Here is an 18,084-nt window from a genome sequence, read left to right on the forward strand (position 1 = left end):
GAATTTCCACCAGTACACGACCTCCATTTGCACTCAAATTAAATAAAAATATATTTGTAAAGTAGTGTAGCTAAAACCATCTTATTTTTCTACCTTTTAACATAGTTTAACCAAATAATTTATTCCAATGTCTATTTTAAAGATTTACCAAAGCACTTATGATAGAAGTTCCCATAGCTATAAATTTCCTTAAGATACTATTTCAATAATTTTCTCATCTAAAAGAAAACTTGCAGCTGTTGTGTTTTGAAAATTTTGGCAGGGATGTATTTGTATGTTGTGAATGATGTCACCATCTTGTGACAAGCTACAGAATGCTTTTGGCTGGGTCAGATTTTGTCTAGGCCATGATTATCTACATTTATTTTAAACTCTTAATTGAAATATGTCCTTGAAATAAACACGCATGCAGACACACAGCAATGAAAAGTGGTCCCTTTTTCTTGCTGCATTTGAGTCATTAATTCATGATACCAAACAATACCATATGTTTCTTCTCAATAGAAGCATTTAATTAACACATGGGGTCAGACAGATTTACATGGAAGCTGGGTTTTCATCTTTACCTCCTGAGAAATATTTTCCCAGTGCACATTGTGCCTCAAATAATTGTTTTCTGTAAGGAGAATTTTGCTCTAAACAGGGCTGATCCCCTGTATCTGTTTTAACAGTCAGCAAAGACATTTGAATATGGTCTCAAATAGATCAGGAAAAATCACCATAAAAGCAGAGGCTGTGTGAGAAGCTCAGGGGAAAAAAAGACCATGCAGCTGTCAGGCATCCCTCCAAAAGGGCTGGGCATAAGGAAGGAGAAGTGAAGCACAGAGAAGGGGAGGCTGAAGACTGACCAGGCTGCCACCTCTGCAGAATTGAATTTTGCCATCTCCAGGCCTGAGGACTAAATAAGTTAATTCAATTTGTTTAATGAGCTGGAAAGCCTCTAACAAACTCTGCTTTTAAACGTCTGGTCAGGAATACAGAAAATCTTTCCAAAGCATTAAATCTACTACTTGCAGAGGGGAGGAAATGTTCCCTTGGGATAAGGATTGAGGGTGGCGAGGGATAGAAAAGGACACAGTCAGGAACCTTAGCAAAGCAAAGCGTTTTTCATTGGAGCATCCAGTCTTTTCAAAATGTTAATTACCTTTCCCGTCTCCAGACACACTCTGCCCTATTTGGGAGCGATCCAGGTAAGAGGCAGGAAAACAAGTTTCCACTTACAAGGGTGTTTACAGAATTTTTTCACAAAGTTTTGATTTATTTTGTTGGAGAAGTAGATGAGGATTCTGCCCTCAGATTATTTTCCTCTTGAAAGATAACCATGATTTACATTTTCCCTTCAATCTGATGTTATTATGCACAAGGAATCCCTCAGTATTTTTCTCAAAGTTTGTTTCCACACAAAAAAAAATCAAATCTTTTTTACTTCAAAAGACATTTATAGTGGCTTTAAAACTCAGTGAGGACACTGAAGGTGTAAGCTAATCTTAGACTTCAAAGAGAAGCCTTGCTTCAACTCTCTTCCAACTATTGTACGAATCTTGACAAATACAATTTTTGAAACCATATAGAATTAATATTTCACAGAATTGTAATAAAATATTCTGTATCTTTTTTTTTTTTTCTTTCCTGAAGGGACATTTAAACAGCATATTTGACTCTCAGGAATTTCAGCAAATTACAGCTCCCCAAACAGAATATTTGATTCCCATCTATCAGATCATGTTCCTCTATGCACATTATCTGTTGTCTTCTAAAACAACAAATATTCTTGAAGAACTTATTTTGAAATATATTCAGCCATCCAAGTTCCAGTTTTATTTGTACTCTTTCAACTTGGACTCTTTCAGCTTGGCACAGTAATAGGGAAAAAAACAGATTCCACTATATCATTCAAAATTAATTATCCATACAAAAGAAAAGCGGTAATACAGAACATATTTCATATTCCTACAAATAATCAATGTCCTTGAACCTTTTTTGCAAGAGAGTTAAAGCTATTTGAGCAGCTCAGAGTGGCCAAAATAAAGCTGAAATACCTCTTTTCTCACCCCCCAAAAAAACACGCCACAAAGCAAGTTCTGTGCTGTAAACCAGCAGGTGCACTTCTAGCAACCATATTCCATATTCCCAAAGGCTTTGGATTTCTCCAGTGAAGAAGCTTCTCTAGTAAAAGAGGGGGGGGGGGGGGGGGGGGGGGGGGGAGAAACACCAGCTTTCTCCTTTCTTCTACTTTTTTTTTTTTTTAAATATATTGTTTCTGGTAATAAAACACTTGATGAGATGGAGAAAGAAAACAAAATCCAAGTCCCATGGTTCTTAATAAAGAACCCCAAATGCAGTGTTTCTAGGATGTCAGGATTATGGAAAAATCAGTCTAGCTAAATATTAACAGCTGATCAATAAGACAGAATATAATTTCTTTGTACATTACGTGTCAAATCTGTGGTTCCACAAATGTGCAAACCATTCAAAGTTGTCTGTTCTTCCTTTTCAACACTACTAAGCCTCATTCCCTAAAACACTGTAACAGAGTAGCTCTCAAGCCTTGCAGGAAGCATATAGGATTTTTTCCAAAAATCAGTTTTGACTTTCTGTGACATGACTTCCCTGGTAACACACTACACCCAGGAACTGGAACCCAGCAAGAATTACAGGACACTGCCCAGTATTTGTCAACAAATAAAAATTGGACCAGCTTGGTAAAATGGTTTCCTGGCTGCTGATAGAGCCCAAACTCGAAGAGGACTAGCTACAGGACATAAAAAATGCTGCATGAACGGACCTTCTATTTGGCATTTTACTGTGAAAATGAGTAACTGATCCTCTCTGCTGAAAGGACAAGTTGAAAATACTCTATTTTTATTAAGCTCTGACTGGTATGATAACAGCCCTGATACAAGCCTGTGAAATGATAGCAGCCCTTTTTTTCCAGCCAGATGCAAGAGAAATCTTGCAGGCACAGCATGAAGCTACCAACTGCTTATCTGATGTACCTGAATTCCAAGAGTAATATTAACTGCTGTGGTAAGAGACAGGGAAGAAGGAAAAACTTCATTAGAATCCTATTGTAAGACATTTTAGCTGTGAATGCTATTACCATTAGTAACCATGATTATTAAAATTTTGCACAGAGAAATGCATTTCTTTATTAGTTAGCTAAAAAATTGCAGTTGATGCTGTTCATGCTATTCTACTTTAAGATTTCAGATACAGAAATTTGATAAAGAAAATATAAACTGCTGCCCTGCATACTTATTTTATTTCCTATTTTACAATTTTTTCAAGTTTAATTCCACTTAATTTTCCTGGAACTTATGGACTAAAATGACTCCTCACTTCAGTAATTTCCAACTTCTAACTCATTGTGCTATAAGAACTCTAAGTAATCAAAGTGCAACCCTCTTCATCACCTTCAATTCTTCCTCAAACTGGCCGGTGAAGGTGACTTATTTGGTGCAGCAGGGGTGCTGGGAAGCATGGATTACCTGTAACTTTACGATTCCGTCAGCATTATGAACCATTTGTTGAAAATTGCTTCATCAAGATAGTCTTAAAATCTTTTCTAGAAAACAGAGACTTAGAAAACTAATACAAAATTCTTAAAACCCAGACTGTCAAGTTTTATGAAAGTGAAAATACAATCAAGAAAAAATGTAGTATTTAAAGAGTTTGCCTTTTGCATCTTCTTATTCTTTTACCTCTTCATTTTGCTTGATGCCAAGCGGCACTTTGAGACTTCACAGTTTAAAACATCATTAGCTTTCAGTGCATTCCACATTTTCTATTCCTTTTGGACCTCTTCATTTTTCGGATGCCATAGGAAGCTGAGAACTGTACTGCCAGCAATTTGTCCTTATTTCTTATTGTAAAACACTGAGAACAATGGCTAAATTTCTCAAACACTTAAACCACTTCAGAGTGTTCTGATCCCTTATTACAGGCAGTAATTAACCCCCCAGATATTACTGCATAAGCAAATATTTTTAACTTCCAGCCCCTTGTGGGACATTTGGCATTGACTTGGGGAAGAAGAGGGCACAGGCGGGGCAACTCAAAGCCCCAGGAAGTCTGACGGAAATTAATGCTCTATTACAAAAACACAGAAAAGCTTTTTTCTGATAGAACAGCTCAGAAATTTTAATTTTCTTCTCTCTTTCCATGGCAGAAGCAAGACCTAGATGAAAGCCTAGATGTGATAATGCACACTGCTAGAGCCGAGCTGCTGTGCTGTGACAGAAAAGGACACTGCTCCCAAGAGCATCGTTGAACTGCATTGGACTTGAATGCAGCGTTGCATTTAAAACACAGCAAAGATCTACTCTTGGCTGCAATAAAAATAATGGAATTTTCATCTGTCTGCTGCCCATCACACATTGCTGTGGCTCTTTGAAAATGCAGAACTATAAAAAAAGAAGATACTATTTTGAGGGAAGATGTTTGAAAAAGCCAGCTGTACGTTGTGCAAGTTGAAAACTTAGTGACCTTAGTCACTTCATTGATGGTCATCTCTTCTGAAATGTGGGGGGGAAAAAAAACCCCAAACCTTAAAAATAATTTCCCCTCTCACATCTTTTACCTTTCTTTCTTGAAACTTGAATGCATTTCCAAATATAAAAAAATAAAAATATGTAATTATCACAAATCTGTTATGTATCAGAACAATTACTGTCATATCTGTTAACATTTATTTTTCCCCAACTCTTCATCCTGTCCCCCTACATAATAGTTTCTTTGATATGAGACTAATTGGTTATGATGGGTTTTTCTCTTTGCAGGTGTTTCTATGATGCCCAACACCTTGTTCCAATTTTCTTAGAGCAGGCAGCCTTTTGGTCATGAGGAAAGTTCTGCTCATGATGATTATGTGTACAATGCAATAAATTGCTCCAGACAGCTTTGCTTGGAAACGCATGAAAAATCAGGTCTCACATGGGAGAAATGCCAAGAAAAACAGTCTCAGCTTTCTGACTAAAGTGACAGACATTAAATCCACAATGAGAATCAACACACTTCTTAAAATAATGAAAATCACTAACAATTTAATCTCTCTATGCAGTTAATTTCCTCCATGTTCCCTATATCTCTAAATACATGCCAGACTTTTCTTTCAAAAAAATCCACCAAAGAAACAAAAACTCCCCACAAAAATACTCAGACTGGGAAACCAGTATGAATTCACCAATTACTCCTAGAATTTTAGCACAAATATACAATGAATAAGGAATCATCAGCTATTATAATACAACTATATATTTTGACAAGTAAAAATTTTGGTGGGTTCTGTCACTGATTTTAGTAGGAACAAAATATCATGAAATAGGTATTATGATTGTTATTTAAATTCTTTGAGGGGAAGAAGTTGTTCCATACTCATAAAAGAAACAAAAACAATTAGCCAAGTCTAAGCTGGACATCTGTAAGTCCAAATATCATGTAAGAATAATTAGGTTAAGCCAAACATAAGCTGTTGAAAACAAACTCTTGTGTTTAGGAGACCCAATGCTTCCAGTGATGAGCAAATAACATGAACTACAGCTTGTAAAAGGTGAAGTATCCATTTCTAGAAATGGACAGGCAAATATTGTGATAAGAAATTTTATTTTAAAAATGGATCTTATTTTGAATTCATAAGGCAATCTTACAAGCATTTGTATGGTTTCCTGTTGTGTAAAATTTTTTTTAAATAGTCTGGTTTTGTTATCAGGTTAAAGTTCATCATAAGAAGCAAAAAATATATTAATAATTACAATAGTGAATTAGTTACAGGTCTTGCCCTACAGTGAACTGCAAGATCTTATGAGGAAATACATCCTAATAAAGTTAATACATAGTTGATAGCCATATGATGATCTTTTTCTGATCTAAATCCTACATGTAATTCAACAAATGTTAATCTAGAATCCATCCAGATTAAACACAGGATTAACTTTATGAATGTAATTAGGGCAGGGGAACTGGCTTGAAAAAAGTGTCTCTAATTTCCCTCAGTTTTTGACCCTGCAATCATCCTCACTCAAATGTCATATACTGACAAATTTTACAAAATATTTATCATGCGAATGGTTTTGTTAGGTTCTTTATGATTTTGCATCATTTTTGTTAATTGGATTCAATAAACACAACCAAATTTTCATGGTCTTCCCATGGAAGCTCCCTATGTGAATCCCATTATCCATGATTTTTAAACTTAGTCAAGAACAGCGCTGCTCTTTATACCTTTTAAAAAGTTCAGCCAACATGGTAGCATCCGAATGGATTTCTGAAATTCATTACAGTTTATCCTCACAGCAGCCCAGCAAGGTCAGAATGTACCATCCCTGTTTTTAATGTGGCAAACTGACATCCTGGGTAGACTGAATTTTTGGGAGGACTAGAATCGAGCATAACTGCTCGGACATTGTGCTGCTAAACTAGCAAAGACAAACCTTTCTCAGCCTGGGTTGTCTTCCACCTCAAGCCCTCCCTCCAACGTGCTCCTTACACATTGGAGCCTTGATCACAAGGTGCTGACCATGTGCCTATTCTGCCACATGTACCAAGACCTGTCACTCTACTACGCCATTCTCCTCTTCCTTAAGAGTTTGTTATTTTGGGAGCTACAAGAGGTTTTGCTTACCTCTAGTCATCTGTGTCTTTATTAAGCAAAGGCCTAAAAAGCCTAAATACTACTTTTGTTTGTCTGTACCCTCGTACCTCTCTAGTTTGGGATTTTTTTAGTCAGAACTGTGATGTACTATGAGGAAGGCTCAAAATTCCAGTAATTCTAGAAGCAGGAAATACCAATGAAAACCTGTTTCTCAGGGGACACCCAACCTAAATACATGAATCTGAAAAATTCAGGTAGTCAAAAAAATAATCTACTGCTTGGATGTTCAGCTATACCGGGATTTTGGGGTACATTTTTGTACCATATACCTCATATGTTGTTATGGTCAGGTCCAGAAGTGGTTTAGAAAATCCCTTCATAATGTAAATTAAAATATACAATAGCTACATTACACTGAGGCTTTTATCACAAGTAGGACATTATTCTATTTACCTTGAACTTTGCGAACTACTGAACTACCACTTTAAGTAGTTCAGGCTTCAGACCCCAGAACAACTTCTTGACTCTTATTTCTCTAATAACAATTCTCCAATAAGAAAAAAGAAAATCATTTATTGCAGGAATGTAAAACAAAATTACTCCTGTGATATCCAAGAATGCTTTGTACTTCAGAGACGCCTTTTCCTACATGAGGCATTTTACTTTTCCACTTAACTCATCTAGTGTATCTTAATTATCATCCACCCATTTTCTCATTATATTCTCTTTACTGGCTTAAGGAGACCTATGATAGAAACTTTAATTTTTAGTTGGACCTAGAAGCAGACATTCAGACTCTCCTGTGCAATAATGGAATTTCTAGATCATTATTATACTTATAACTTCTACAATATCATTAAAATTTTATTGCCTACTTCTGAACAGTAAAAATATAAGTTAATTTTTCAGTGAAACCCTCGAAATGTGACCAGAATGCATAACATAATAGGAGATCAAAATGAGGTGGTACTGATTTGATTTCTCTTTTCAGTAAAGCCACTTCAGGCTAATCTATCTTTATCACAGCACACTTGGAAGTCGGGCATCCAGTTTTTACAATTTACTTAAATAGCAAAGGAATAAATATTAGATATTTCAAACTGAATCAGCCTCAACTCTTCAGTCCAGAAATAAGGCCTTTGACTACAGTGAACTGTAGAAAAATAATTCTGTGCATCAAAATGAGAAATTTGCAACACAATGATTACCAATGACCAGCTGCCTCCATGACTGACAACATGTTTTTCATTGGCCATTCAAGACTGGACACGCACACAGGTAAGTTCTCTTTGTTGTTCCATTTCCACAAAAAAAAATCCCCAAAAATCAGACCAGACCAAACCAAACCAAACAAACAAAAAAACATAAAAAGCTTTGATTTCTTTCATTGTGCATTGTAGAAACAAAGAATGTATTCCTCCACTGATTTAATGGAGCATTTAAAGCCACACTGTACTTCAGAAGCACAAGGGTGAACAATACCTCTTTCTGAATGCATCCAAAGGAATGGCTAATACAAACACATTCAAGTGAAGAAATGCTTAAAATAACTATTTAAAAATCTGCTGAAATCATGTGCATTTTGCTCTATACTATTCAAGTGGATTTCAGGAACTCATGTTAAAGCACTGCACAGGAATTCTCTCTGAGATAACATATAACTTGCCTCTCTGTACTAAGTAATTTAGGCAACATCCTCTTTCATCAGACAGTTCAACAGGATTCACTTTTTTTTACCTATATTTAACATTTATATAATACCATCAATTCTACCTTTGAAGTCTTATCTTTAAAAATCCAGCATTTCTTTCAAATCAGTTAGTCCCCTAACTTCTTATTAACCCAGATGAATAAATTATTCATATTTGGTATTTCGATAATTCACTTGGATCCACATGAGCAATAAAAACCTGTTGTCTTGAATCTGAGAGGGCAGTGTGTCATGTTCATGAGTATTGGCCTACCAACTCCCAACAGGGGCAGCCAAAAGCTACATGGGAACATTTTTTTGTTGTTTTTTCTACTTAAAATCAAATTCAGCCCATTAACAGTGGGCAGTTACAAAGCAGATGGTAAATGATAAAGCATGAATAAAGCAAAAATTTGCTAATATTGCATCTACAATTTTCCACTTTATTTTTTGTGTGCCAAGAAAGTGCCAGAGTAGACACATTACCTACTGATGCCGAACAGCTTAAAACAAACTCCTGATGCTAACAAAAAGGCACTTATGCTCAAGATCTGATTAATCACCAGTACATCATTTTCATGTTTTCATGGACCTTCTGCCACAACCTGTCTTTTCCTCTGCATTCTGTTAATGTCTATTCCCCATGGCACTGCAGCCCCTTTGTTGCATTCAACATAAGCTCCCACTGACATTTACAGAGATCAACCCACTATGTCAGTTCCTCAGCCAATAGCAGTTTCTTGAGATTACTCCAGTTGAGGCACTGTTTCCTTTAATTTGTTTTGTAGTGCTTTTCAGAAAAAACAATATGTGAAAAATAGTTTTATATTCAGGCCAAAGAATAAAAACTTAGTCTTTTAGTCATCCATGTTTAGGCATTGAGATAAAAAGAAAATTTTTCAAAGGAAAAAAACCATGGAAAAGAGCTGAGGCTTAAAATGTAACACTCATTCAATTAGCATTTGTCTCTAAGGAGGATTCCAGTTGTTCTAAGAGTACAATAAAATTAGTTTCATGTTTTGCTTGAATTCATCATTGCTACTTAATATAACTTCTGCATAAAAGCACAATTAGGGAAAAGAAAGGGAAAGAAATTACTTTTGACTGAGAAATAGGATTTCTCTAGAAGAAAGATACATCAGTAAAAAAGTTGCAACCTCATACTGAAAAGCTTAACATTCTACTTCAAACTATTAAAATTTTTGTGTTTCTTAGAAGTTGTTGGCCTAAAATCTTACGTAATCCAAGTGCCAACAAAGCAGACAAGCAGAGTATAAGCAGCAAGGCAAGCTCTGGGAGCCCCCAACAAATGAAGGATGAGACATGAACCTTTATTAAGAGCAAAAGGCAAAGCTTAGAGCTGGCTCATATCGCTAGATTGTCGTAGTTGGCACAGGCAGGAAGGGATTTCACTTTTTATTGGGCAAGAGCTTATATTACAGAGGTTTTATGGACTACTATCTATAGGAAGCTATGGCAGATTCCGTCAGCAGAAGTTGACACAGAGCCAGCCTCCAATTTTACACTTTGCCAGAAGTCAAGAGACATCAGACACCTACTGACAAACAGCAACTCTTTGGAAGCTTTAATATGCTTAAACTTGCAAATGCTTCTGAGATGGTTTATCTCTTTTGGAAGTATAAGAGACACTTATGACTCTTCAAGACAGTATTTTACAAATTCTGTCTATGCTACTTGCCCTTCAGTCCAGATTATTGTGTTTGTGCAATGAATACAATCTGGTGACTGACAATATTTCATCTATGTATTTATTTCGTTCAAATTCAGATTCCTTGTTTGTTCACATTTCAGAAAGTAATTAAGTATTGGACCTCATAATAACAGCAGAAAGAATGGGATTCTTTGCTCAAAGAGGACTTCCTGTCACCAGGAAATTAAATGTTTCTTCTGGCAGACAGTAAAGTACACACAGAAATAAAAATTAATCTGTAGGCTTACACTTACATGCTTTCTCAAAGTTAATTAAGAAGGAAGGTTACCCAAGGTTCAATGAATGAGGCAATGCCAACTTAGGAAGTGATCTCAGCTTACAAGAGCAAAAATACCAAATTTCAATTGTTGAACAGATATAATAGATTCTCCTATTCTCTGATTTCTTGAAACTGTGAAATGCTGTATGAATGCGGGTGGGCTTTACACAGAGAAACCCACTCCCAAAGATGAATAACAAAGCGACAAAAGATTGGATAATGAACACAGAACCAGGCTGACAGTAGTTTCTCAATCATCCTGTAATTAGTGATTTTTGTCAAGGATGAACTTGTGGATGTGTTTTATCATTCTACTTGTCATTTTTACCCCAAGGCAGAACTCAGGAGTGACAGTACAAACCTAGTAGCAGATGTTACTTGATTTAAGGGAAGGGCAGGAGGGTAAAGACTTGAGAACTTTTTTTCTAACAGTCATTCTAACTGCCTGCTTTATTAAGCTTTGATCTTCAACTGAAATCCAAACCAACATATTTATCACCTCTCTGCAGCCCCATTTTTGCAGAAGGCACATTGATACTTGCATAAGTGAAGAACCCACTTCTCAGTGATGGCTTAGAGTATGTATGTTAGAAGTTGGTGGTACAGAAACAACTTACCTTCTGGGAATAAATCTAACTAGGAAATCAAGACTAATATAACTTGGAGACTAAAAATACCTGGGATGTAGGATTGAGCTCTTCTGAGAACAGTGTGACAGGAGACCAAGTGGGGGCAGTCTGCTAGATTCAGTCATGCAAACATAACCAAAATAAAAAATTCTGCAGCATAACATTTACAGTTCCATTTCAGTTAAGGTGCTTTCTGAAACACACAATTACTCATTTTGAAATCCATCTCTATCACCATCCAAAACATGGGTCTAGGAAACGCATTTTAAATACCTATATTAATTTCACTTAATTCCAGTAAGCAATGACTAGAAAAGAGGAGCACACACTTTCTGGAAAAATCTACATCAAAATTGTCCTTCAATGCCATCATTCCTTAAAATCTAGGATATAACAATGTAATAGATCACCAATGATACTTTAAGGCATTTTTTGAAGTTCATATATTTTGGAAACGCTATAATTAAAGTACCATCCATGCAGAGAGACAGAGAAACAGTTCATTGTTTTCAAACACAGTCAGGGCTCCAACTAAGCCCAGAAACTTTCATATACCCTTTCCATGCTTACAGCCCAGGGATCAAGACTCAATTGTTAAGCAAACTTCTTCAAAACTTCACTGACATCAACTCAGGACAGAGCTGCACAACTCATTCCCAGATTCATTTTCTCAAATGTTTTTCTATAATGCTTCAGCTCTAAAAATACTCCAAAAGCTGAAAAGCATAAAGCTAGCTAATCTTTATGGCAGGACAAATTATTTTAGTCATGCACTAAGAAAACGATTTATGCATGTAGTAGAAACATGAAATAGATTTGCTTTACTGTAGTAGATTTTATTTTATGTTGACCTTTTAAAATGTTTAGATAAGGTCAGAGTAAAATTAACAGGCAATAATCACCCTCACCAACAAAGTCTAAGTAAATCCATACTGATTTTCCATTAAGAATTCTATAGGCCGCTGCATACAAATGGAGGAATTCCAGCGGGTCATCAAATGCTTTGTAGCTGCAAAAATCACTTTGGAGCCACTTTTATCAAATGCCAGGAATAAGGAGAAAAATCTTGCATGTTTACTCCATGCTGCTCTGGCAGGTAGCCAACAACAGCAAAGGAACTTGGAACGGCAGGACGAAATCCCCATTTGTCTCACCCTTGTAGTCATAAAATGTTTATTCAGATAAAAGAACTGACAATTGTATCAACTGCTGTGCACTGAATTACTGAAAGCTTCCAAATGACCGTCTTTAAAGAAACTTATAGCCTTAATGAATCAGCTTCTTAACAGACAGCATGAGAATTTATGCCACAAGTAAATATGCGTAAAATATGGTGAATTTGTTGTTCTGTGGCAGGGTATGATTCTGTCTTACTCTGCACAAGAAATACAATCTCAGAGAGTTACCAGCCTTATATTACACAAGGAGAAATATAATCCAGAAGATTTACAATGTTTGTATCAAGAAAAAAAGGAATTATTTTTTCCTTCTATGTGGCCCATATAAGAATGACAGGTGGCAGAATCAAAATTGTTTTAACACAAGTTCTGTGGTTACAGCAAATACCGACTGTTGTGGAGAAGGCTAAAAAAAGCAGGGAATAGAAATATGTTTTAATTGCTGCACTATTTACTTTTGTAAGCAATGTGATAGTAGTCACACTTAAAACATCAGACTAAGTAAAAGCAAAAGTATTTAGAAAGCTAAGTTAGAAGAATTCATGCTTGATTCTTCACATTTCTCCTAAACAGTTTTGGGGGTTTTTTTTCACATCAGAAATATTATTAAGAATCTACAACTGGCCTCTGATACAGTCCTGTATGCAGAGCATACAAGAAATGTTTCCATGGTTAATGTAGTACATTCCAGACACATGGTTTCACAAGAGGAAACAGTAGGAAAATCATCACAAGGTATTCCTGCTCTCCACACAGTCCTTGATCCCCTTAAGCCAGTTGATTTTGACAGAAGTGTTGGCACACCATGTCGCAGAGAAAGCAGCAAGGGCAGAGTTGGTAGATGGAAAGAGTACTTTGAACTGGTACTGGCACTAAATGCTTCAAAATTAATGACCCAGGCACCCAGCAGGTAGAGAGTTGAAATGCCAGCTTCAGAGCCTTCCCTGGTGCTCACAGCCTTCCCACATGCACCTCATTTTCTTACTCACACTTATTTATGCCAGAATAACTAGTATAATTAAAAGCCTAAAAAGTACAGGGTTAGAAAAAGTAAAGTCTTCTCTCTTGATGGGCTGCTTTAACCCTGAATTAATTCAGACATTCAATTTACAAAGTTCTACAAAAACACTTTCTCTGTCAGACCTGAAGCAAGGAGAGTTGTGGTCACAGCATTTTTAAGACAGCTTTGCTACAAGAAAGGCATTTCATGGAACTAAACAGGACATGAGGCAGAAAACAAATCCTGCATCATGGCTTTGTTACTCTGCACGGCTGGTGACATTTCCCCAGACACCCCTACTAAATATCAATAAAATGGAACAGCGCAGAATAAACAAAAAATAAATTACATCTGTCATTTGGCGTGGGTCATACTTCAGGTGACAGTGCTTCAAGTATCAGTGCAACAGGAAAATATTAGCAATGAACTTGGAAGAGAGAAAACAGAGAAGTCCAGGTCCCAATGAATATATATAACAACTTACAGGATTCTGGCAAAGATTTTAGCCTCCAGTAAATTAGAGAAAAAAAACCCCCAAGATTCTAAGTATATTTAGAAACCTTACCAGAGAATGGAATAAGCAAATATATCAGCATTCAACAGCTCTTACAAGTTTAAAGACTGCAAAGCATATACAAGGGCCCTAGGAGGGTCCGTCCTGGAGGCTTGTCTGGGCTGGGGGCCAAGGCAGGGAGTGCAGCTGCAGCCTGTCCAGGCTGGCCCCCACCCTTCCCTGCCTGCACAGCCTGGGCCAAAGCCCCTTCCCCGGGGAGCTGCTTTTCAGCTGAGCCTCTGCCATCAGCCCCCGATCTGAGCTGCACCTCCTGCTGCAGTGCAGCCCAGCCCCTGCCTCATCCTGAGCCCTGCTTACCCAGCCCTGCGCCCAACAGCCTGGCCCTGCCTGGCCACCCCAAGGCTGTGTTCGCCCTCTGTTCCCCTCACTTGGGTGCTCAGTCTGCCTAATCACCCTCATCTCCTGACTCACCCTCTCTATGGGAGCAGCCAGCCCTCACTGCTCCATGTCTGTCTAACGCTCTTTTCCTCTAGTATTCACGAGAGAATATAAATGATAGGACAGAATTTGTACTGGTCTAATTACAACTGAAATAACACTTATCCGGCTAGCTTGACAAAATGAAGCTGAGAGGAAAATATAGAATAAAAGCATTATTAGGTCTATCTGACATTTGTTGCAGGCAAATATTCCTTATGAAAATCAGACTTCGTGGTCAAATGATTTCAAAATGAATATGGAAAAGATGGCACCTGTCACCATTGACATGACAGGAAAATGTGAGCTTTGACTAGAAATGGAAATAACTGGCTGGCAATGTTTGTAAATGGTTAAACTTAGCTGTGATGAAACAAGAGGATATCAACTAAAACATTGAAGCTTAAATGGAACAATTTTTAAAATAAATTTTATAAACATAACTTGAAAATTGTTAAGATTTAAAACCCTAGCATGAGTAGTAGACCAATCTGGACACCCTTCAAGGGAAAGGTGGTGTTGTTCTGGTAGTCATAATCAGAAATTGTTTAAATTTATTCAAGTCACATAGCTCTTTTCCCCAAGATATTCTGTCAAGTGACAGGCCTGCACTCACTATCTCAATTTCCCATTCTTTAGAATGGGACCACTTATATTACACTACCAGATGCAGTTCCATCTGTTAGAAATGAAAAATCAAGACATTCCATGGAATTATGTTCCAGAGAATCTTTGTTCTGCTATCAGGTTATTTTTAACACATGACATTTCTTAAAAGCTGCTTGTCATCAGGGACGTAGTCCATTTCACACAGTTCTCCTGATTGCAGTATCATCTTTTCCCTCAATAGTTACTTGTGCTAGAAAGAATCAACCTCTTTAACTAAGAGCTACTCAAAGATCAGACAGAATGCAAAGCAATGTAACAATCTGGTTCTTGAGCTGACATAATTCTTCCAAAACCAGCCACTGTTGCTGGAGTCAGGGAGAAGGAAAGAAAGCCATATTTACAATACAAGAGAAATTAATTTTCCAATGAGTATCATTTCATGCATATCCCTAATCTGGGAAAAGTCTGATCTCTTTACCACAAAATATCCCCAAGGCCAGGCTATCTGCTGGATCTAATAATTACTGACTAACCAGAGACATGGGATTAGAAGAGAACTCTTCTAAGCAGCTTCTGTTGTGCCAGTTTTCTGATCAAAGGCACTTTTCTTGTAAATTGCACTGGAATCTCACCATGCTGGATCCATATATCAGCAGGGATCATAGGAAAGCAGTGCCAGAGCCAGAACTTGTTCTTCCATGAAAACCAACTGGGACTATGGAAAGCTGATCCTGAGCTTTTGCAGCAAGCCAGTACATTTTATCACATTAACAAGGTTCTGATATACATAAGCATCCACACCAAGTTACAGCAGGAGAAACCAGAGCAGAGGGTAAAAAAAAGGTAAAGAAATGCAGCCATTAACCATTCCTTGCTTCTATGGATGCTCAGTTCTGCAGTAAGACAGAAAAGAGGATAAGTAACCAAATACAGATAAAAATAAAGTGAAAAATAGAAGGGTGGGAATATTAAAGTGATTAGGAAGCAGAATGCAAAAGAAATAAACTGTAAGAGAGACAAAAGAAGTTCACAGAACAAAAAGTAAGAAATGGAACAAGCTGAGAGTGCATAAACATTATTTATGGAGAATTCAGATTCCTTCAGCTCCAGATTTTTGTTAGTGATAACACTGACTGATTTAGTTACAGATATTAAAAATTAATTTAGAACTCATAAACTCAGACAAAACTAACAAATCCCTGCCTATGACTGAGCTGGGTTGAGCACATAAACCGGGTAATCAATTTGGGCCTGAAAACTTTCATGGCTAAACACTGGCAAGAACAACTAGCTTGACAGCTTAAGGGCGATTCACAACCAACTTGACAATCATTCTTCATTTAAATTGATTAACACAAGTAGATATGAAAATATCTGCAGCCTGAGAAGTGAAACATGCACTTTTACATAAAACTTTCAAGTGATTCAGAAAGCATGTGTGTGTTGGCAATAAAGTATGTTTTCCATGTAGAATTTCTATTTAAAATCCTCTAAACCCACAACAGAAATCATGTCAGGCTACACGCAGAAAGATGTAATTCAGCAGGCAACTTCTAAACACGCAAAACCTACAGTGGATCCAATTCCTGCCACAACAAACATGATTTACCTTTGGTTTTGGTTAGGAAAAACAGCAAATGAAGTCTTTCGCCAAAGCTAAATTTGGAATCTATTATGAAGACAAAAAATAGAATGTATAGTTACCTCTTAATCCAATTGAGTCGGCAGCACAAAGGGGAGTGATTTGTAGTTAGGGGCCAGGTGCACAAGCTCTGGCAGCATCTATTTGCCACTCCTGGAGAGAGGCTGCTGGCCTGACAGAGGGGTTCTTAATAAGTTCTTAATGGGTCAGCTTCATTACCTACATGCAGAGAGAACAGAAATGAGCACCTGCACAGCTCCCACAATCATAGCCTCATCTTAGCATCCCACTCTTAAAAATGCAGGGTAGACAGGATCTACAGGAATAGTAGAGCTAGAGGTACTGCAGGGTGTGCTCTTATGCCCGTTTGTTTTATCTTTACTTCTTTGTAGTTGTCCTGCTTTGAGACAAGTTAGGGGGAATGCTAGTCATGCAGATTACTGGTGTTCCACCAAAAGCCTACCAGAAACATACTGCACAAATTCCCACCTGTGCCAGCAAACAGAAATATGAAGAAATGGAGGTAACAAGGAAACTTCAAAGCTGGAGCATATTTAATTTGGCTAGAAGTGTAAACCATTGTGGCAGACAACACGAGAGATTCTGATACTGTTTTTCAAAAACTAAATATGTATAGTATGTTTTTAATTACATCTCTCAGGATCAGTGTATCTTCATACAAACAGAATGACTTGAATATGCAGTTTCACAATACTTAGATGTTCAGCTGCCTGAAAAATGAGATCAATTTACTAAGCTCTTCATCTGTTCACCACAGCCTCAAGAATTTTATGACATACTAACTATAATAGCACGCTTATGGACACATATATAGTCAACTAAACAGAAAAGCAAACATAGTTGCTTCTTTATGTAAAATTTTGGACCTGAGCATGAAGCAAGAATTTACCTTTAGACAGTTCATGATTCCTTCTTAAAAAGGAAGGCTTTCTTTTTAAGGGAAGGTGGGCAAAATTACAAATCTAAATATTTCCAATGATTCATCTTAGTCATTTTTTCTTCTGCAAAATTTGAAGGGGAAGGGAACATACAGGAAAGAATTTTTCAAATTTGGATAACATATTGATAACTCACTGAAATCCTCCAGCCCAAATTCTGAAAAATAAGTAAAATAATTACATCAGTTTTTCAAACAATGTTACTTTGGAATAATTCTATTTATACCAGTGCACACTCATAAAACAAACAAAGATCTTTTTTTTTTTTTTTGTGAGATATGAATACTTGAAAAAATGCTTTAGCATCCCATCCCAAGCACTTAGCTTGATTTTTAAACCTCCTTACCAGTAATATCCATTGTAAAATACATTCACTTTCTTTCTTTTCTGCCCTGTCCAGCCACACCCCAGCTCCTTCTCCAAAGCCTATGACTTCTCCCTGTGTGAGTGGAAAGAATGGTGTCCTCCCAGCAGGTAATTAGCTGTGAGGGGTCGTTTTTAGAGAGATTGAAAACACCCGAGTGGGAGGAACAGCTGTGGGGCTGATGGCAGAACAGACTCTTGTGCTCTCACCCCGCACCGTCAGGGTTTAAATGACAAAGTACTAGGAGCTTTGCACTACCTTGGAAATTTAAAATTCTTCTGTGAGGTGGGAATAAATGTCTCATGATGCTCTCTCACCTTGTCAGCAGGCAGCCTCTGAGCTGAGCACTGCACCTTCTCTGTATTGAAAGGAGGGAGGGAAGAGCAGAGAGCGTCTTTGCAGGAGACCCTGTGGCCAGCAGTCATGTGCCCTCTTCCACTTT

At 37.2% G+C, this 18,084-nt stretch overlaps 1 long non-coding RNA gene across 4 annotated transcripts in view; it reads right to left on the reverse strand.

Moving 5' to 3' along the window:
* Positions 1–17,715, reverse strand: part of LOC120755196 (uncharacterized) — a 73,492-nt gene extending 55,777 nt beyond the window's left edge. For all 4 annotated transcript variants that reach the window (XR_005701679.2, XR_005701678.2, XR_009208045.1 and 1 more), the window contains exons 1-2: positions 17,625–17,715; positions 16,382–16,538 (exon numbers count right to left, since the gene is read on the reverse strand). This is a non-coding gene — a long non-coding RNA (uncharacterized LOC120755196). The remainder of the gene's footprint in view (positions 1–16,381; positions 16,539–17,624) is intronic.
* Between the last annotated feature and the right edge of the window lie 369 nt (positions 17,716–18,084).

Source organism: Hirundo rustica, chromosome 7 (assembly GCF_015227805.2).
Source record: "Hirundo rustica isolate bHirRus1 chromosome 7, bHirRus1.pri.v3, whole genome shotgun sequence".
NCBI classification, from domain to species: Eukaryota; Metazoa; Chordata; class Aves; order Passeriformes; family Hirundinidae; genus Hirundo; species Hirundo rustica.